The sequence below is a fragment of the Oryx dammah genome, unplaced genomic scaffold (genome assembly GCF_014754425.2).
Source record: "Oryx dammah isolate SB20612 unplaced genomic scaffold, SCBI_Odam_1.1 HiC_scaffold_15, whole genome shotgun sequence".
NCBI classification, from domain to species: domain Eukaryota; kingdom Metazoa; phylum Chordata; class Mammalia; order Artiodactyla; family Bovidae; genus Oryx; species Oryx dammah.
The window spans coordinates 19,947,111-19,953,110 of NW_024070199.1; positions in this window are offsets into that span (position 1 = coordinate 19,947,111).

A 6,000-nucleotide genomic window follows, 5' to 3' on the forward strand; every position below is an offset into this window, starting at 1 on the left:
TACTGCAGATGGTGATTGCAGCCATGAAATTAAAAGATGCTTACTCCTTGGAAGAAAAGTTATGACCAACCTAGATAGCATATTCAAAAGCAGAGACATTACTTTGCAGACTAAGGTCCTTCTAGTCAAGGCTATTGTTTTTCCAGTAGTCATGTATGGATGTGAGAGTTGGACTGTGAAGAAGGCTGAGTGCCGAAGAACTGATGCTTTTGAACTGTGGTGTTGGAGAAGACTCTTGAGAGTCCCTTGGACTGCAAGGAGATCAGCCCTGGGATTTCTTTGGAAGGAATGATGCTAAAGCTGAAACTCCAGTACTTTGGTCACCTCATGTGAAGAGTTGACTCATTGGAAAAGACTCTGATTCTGGGAGGGATTGGGGGTAGGAGGAGAAGGGGATGACAGAGGATGAGATGGCTGGATGGCATTACTGACTCGATGGACGTGAATCTGAGTGAACTCCAGGAGTTGGTAATGGACAGGGAGGCCTGGTGTGCTGCGATTCATGGGGTCGCAAAGAGTTGGACACGACTGAGCTTCTGAACTGAACTGAACTGACTCTAAATACTTGAGTATTTAGAGTAATACTCTAAATGTCTTGCCTATTTGAAATACGTAGTGTGGGACAATTTTGGTTCACAAATTGATTAAAATATAGAAATAAGTAAATGTAAATTGCAATTCAAACTAACATGTCCTGTCTTTTAAACTGCAGCAGCACATTTGTAGTGATTTTGGTAGCACGAAGCAGTTGCGGGAAAATCACATAGTTACACAGAGCTAGATTGAACTACAAAGTTAACAGTTTGAAGAACATCCAAGATGGGTGTTTTGCAAGACCTTTATGATTGTGAAATGTTTTTTGTCAATTTTCAGTTTTCTTTAGGCTCTCACCTGCCTCTCCATCAAATATTCCAATCTATATAAAGTTTAATCATAATCTTAGCTTTTACCTGTTTTTTAATAAGCAGACATAGATTTCATCACATCATGAGATTTGAACTGAATTAAGCAAGGCACAAAATCCTTTGGATTTGCCTGTTGGGCATTTAGCTAGGATCTCTCATGGGTTAAGGACCCACTTCTCCAATCATTCTCACAGAGCATATGATTAACAGAAGTTCAAATGGCTGCATACAAAGAGTGTGTTCAGTCAATAGGGTCTGACTCTTTGCGACCCCATAAACTGGGGCCTGCCAGGCTCCTCTGTCCATGGAATTCTCCAGGCAAGAAAACTGGAGTGGATAGCTATTCCCTTCTCCAGGGGATCTTCCCAACCTGGGGATCGAACTTGGGTCTCCCATATTACAGATTTAATCTCTGGGTTGGGAAGATCCCCTGGAGAAGGGAATGGCTACCCACTTCAGTTTTCTTGCCTAGAGAATTCCATGGAGAGAGGAGCCTGGATGGCTACTGTCCACGGGCTCACCAAGTGTTGAATACAACTGAGCGACTTTCATGTCATTTAAGTGTTTTACAATATTGTGTTAGTTTCAGGTATACAGCATAGTGATTCTGTATTTGTGCAGATTATTTTCCAATATAGATTATTATAAGATAATGGATATAATTCCCTGTGCTATACAGTATATTTTTGTTGCTCATCTATTTCATACATATTAGTTTATATCTATGTATCCCACAATGCTAAATTGTCCCTGCTCTCTTCCTTCACCTCTTTGGTAACCACAGCTTTGTTTTCTTGTCTGTGAGTCTGTTTCTGTTTTGTATATATATTGATTTGTATTATTTTGTAGATTTCCCATATAAGTAATATCACATAGTTTTTATCTTTCTCTAACTTATTCATGAAGGATATTATTCTCCAAGTCCAGCCACATGGCTGCAAATAGCAGTATTTCTCTCTGTGTTATGTCTGAGATGTATTCCATTGTTTATGTATACTAGTTCTAAATTTAATTTTCTGTTGATGAACACTTGCGTTGCTTCCATATCTTGGCCATTGTAAATAGTGCTGCTGTGGACTTTGGGGTGCATCTTTTTGAATTAGTGTTTTTAGTTTTTCTGGATCTGTACCCAGAAGTGCAATTGCTGGATGTATGGCAGTTTGAGTTTTAGATTTTTTAAGGAGCCTACATGCTGTTTTCCACAGTGACTGCACCAATTTACATTCCCATCAACAGTGTGCTAGTTTTCCCTTTTCCCCACATCCTGTCTAACATTTGTTATTTGTAGACTTTTTGATCCTAGTTTACTTCTGCAGTCTTGATATTGGTGTCAAACTAACCCCAGAGTGGCTAGTGTACTAGTATGAGAACTTATGGTAAAATTGTTAACTTTATGATATAATTGCTAACTTATGATAACACTGATTATACAAATTCTTAAAATCAGTCTTAAAATTCTTAAAATAAGTGGGCCAATATAACACAACCCTTATGATTTAATAAAAATAGTGTGTGTCCCTTGTTTATTTATCAAAATAAGACCATTGCAAAAGTGTAAACTGTCAGCTCCTCAAAGGGAAGGAATTATGTTCTACTTATTTTTGTGTCTCCAGTATCCAGCAACATAGTTTCTCATGCACATTTGTACTTCATAAAGAATCTCTACTCAAATATTTAGAATATTAGAATAATAATAGAATATTTATCTTCATATCTTTTGTTGAATGTTGTCAATATGAAGACCTTATATTCATCAATATACCGTCTTCATCGTGAATTAACCAAATGCCAAGGATATGTTAAGCAACCACAACAAAGACAAAAGATTTGTAAACTCTTGAAATGTGCTGCTTTGTATATCTTTCCTTTTTTAAAATTTCTGTTCCTAATAAATAGCTCTTTCTTTCTTTTTTTCCTTTTTAATAATAGCTCTTTCAAACATGTCTGAATTTCACTTATTTAATTTCCCTCATTTGAATTAGATTTAGAAAATCCCAACATGAACTCAAAGCTTTTTAGAAGCTAAAAACCTAAAATGATTTCTGATAAAAGTGATGGAAAAAATATTATGATACCGTTAACTATTCTTTTTCCCCAAGGATATTCATAGGGCTTTCAAATGTTACCATCAATGTGTGTTTATGCTACTGTAAAGTGTAAGAGCTCATACTGAAAGAAGAAAAGCTATTTTAACCACATAACATAATAAACTTTTCTAAAATGGTCCTTTGATTAGCTGTTTAACCACATCTGATAGAGATTACTGTGATGAGATTCAAGTCCCCAAATTCCTTGACTCAGTGTGTGTGATGGGTTGAGGGAGGAAGTTAGTCAAAACATTTTATCCAACAAATAGCACATTTGTTGAAATATTTCACTTTTCAAACATTTCTACCATTGTGTAATCACAGCTTACACCACAATACAATATAAACAAGAATGCTTTCTGAAATCCAGACTAAAATTCTACAGCCATCTGTTTTCCTAAACATTTCATTGAGTAACAATGCAGTTTTCTAGCAGACCACATATGTGGTCCTGTTTTGTCTTTTGCCAATATTTACAAGACATGCAACTGAAAAATCCATAGAATTTGTCTGATCATCCCAATTCTGGGAATTACATGGGCAAGCCATGAAATGATAGACTGCTTTTCTCCTTTCCCCTACAGATTGTTCATGTTAGTTTGCTAATTATCTTTTTGTGTGTGTGTTCAGTGCCAAGTGGTGGTGCATATTCATTATCTCTTATTGTTTAAAAATCAGAGTTGCTTGGAGAAACTATATCTTGAATTAAATATCTCCTGTCCACCACAAAGGATGAATTGTAAAGACTGAGATTTAGGAAGACAGGTGCCATTCCATAGTGCTGCAGTGGTCTCTGCCTAAACAATTGAACTGAATTATAAAACAATGGCATGGTGAATAAGTAGAATTTGGCTCAGAAAAAAGTTGAAATCTGAAACGGAAGCCAGTTTGGTCTCTATAGAATTGGAGATGTTTTTAAGAGAGCTAAATAAATATGATAAATATTTCCACTTCACCTTCATAAAATAATCTTTGAGCAAAAAAAGTTATTCAAAATAATCACACAGAAAACTTTTTTAATGGAATACAATATGTTTCTGTACTTTATCTGTGTTCTTTTTCTCCTCCTGAAGCATATAGTGTCTATCTGCTGGTTGGCTCTCTTAGTATAGTACATTGTTTATACTCAGGCATGGCTAGGACTTTCAGAGCATAATTTTCAAAATAGAGTATTTTAAATTTTAATTCAAAATAATGATTTTTGGAATTGGAGTTCTACTTTTATAAGAAATTTTGACCTTTTATGATTGTCTTTTTTCTCCTTATTCTTTTTGGCTAGTCTCAGTACAGTTGTTTTATTCCTTATTATCTTCCAACTAATGTCCAACTATTGAGTTTTTTGCAGTTGTGTTTAGTGTAAAATTGGAAGCATTTTTTGAAGTGCAGTTTACTTCAGTATTAAATTAGTTTCAGATATATAGCACATGGTGATTCAATATTTTATATTGCTTATACCCAATTTAAAGTTACTACAAAGTAGTAGCTATGTTCCTTGTGCTGTACAATATATCCTTGTTACTTATTTATTTTTACATGGTAGTTTGTACTTCCTAATCCCGTACCTCATCTTGTCTCTTCCCCCTTAAGCATTTTTTAAACAAGTGAAACACTGTTTATTCACTGTGAGACAGTGTATGAAAGCAATAGGTAGCCGGATAGAATAAGAAAAATTAAGCTTTAGCTTCCTTTTAAGAATATAATGAAACAAATATATATACAGGTAGTATTTCAACAGCAAAATATTTATAGTCAGTACTTAAAAAATGACAAAGAAACTTGAAATCAATTGTTTCCTTGCATTCAACAGAGGGTTTGAAAAAATGATGGTCACTGATGGAAGGATGGGAACTCTGAATTTGACTACATTTTTAGGTACCATCTTTTAGACACACCACCAGCTCAGTGACTTACGGATTACTTCATCATTCTTTATATTATGATTTTACATCTACATTCTCAGCTTTGGGACTTCCCAGTATATTATTACTTTAAAAGAAATCTGTCAAGTAAAATATTAATGAAATATGGTGGAAGGGAGAAGGGGAAACACTTCTTTCCTTTACCATGTTAGCAATAAGTTTATGTGTTCTACCATTTTCATCCATACATTTTATACTAGATTTAAATAAGTAGACTGTCAGAAAAAATAGGAATGTGTTTTTCTGGAAAGACCAATCCTCCAAAATTGTATGGCATAAGACGAAAGTTGAAAATAAATAAAATTCTTTCCCTTCAACCTTGGCAATTATACCTTCTTAATTACCTGATATCCAGGCTTTTGTTTAAAATTCTTGGAAACCAGGGACATTGTGGTACTGAAAGAGCTGGTTCCAAGTCCCTAGACAGTAGTCCATTCATTTCTTCTTTATTCTCTGCTCTATCCTGGACAAGGAATGACCCCAGCGAAGTATTGCAGACTCCTCAGCCTGCTCTTAAAAGCCATCTTGGCAATTCTTTTGGCCTGCGGTTGCACCACTGGAAGTGTGATCAACTTCAGGAGGATGGAGTTGGGAGAGAGCCCTGAGCAGGTGAGGGAAGCAGCTGTGAATATTATCTGCAAGGCATTGCCAGCTCAAGTGCTGGAATGGGGGCTTGGAGAGAGCTGGAAAGGGTCTCTTTCTCCTCTGTGTCCTCCTTCTCCATGAAAAGGGCGGAACAGAGGAGGGGCAGAAGAGGACCCCCTGAAGTTTAGGAATCAGGGAAGAGGACTCTCTTACCTGGTTCTAAGGGCAGTTTTACAGGTAGATCTCAGATTAAAACTCCTTACTATTAATTATTAGTATTTACTCTGTCGACTAAAAAAGATGCGTGACTTGAGAGTTGCAAAGTAAGTTTTATGAGGCACAATGAGGACTGCAGCCTGGCAGACACCACCTCAGAGAGCTTGGAGAGACTGCTCCAAAGAGGCAATGGGGGAAGGTCAATAAATAAGATTTTGGTGAAGGGGGAGTTCAGTACAATCAAGTGCTTACTTTACAAAAGGTTTTCTGCTGGTCACAAGATGATGT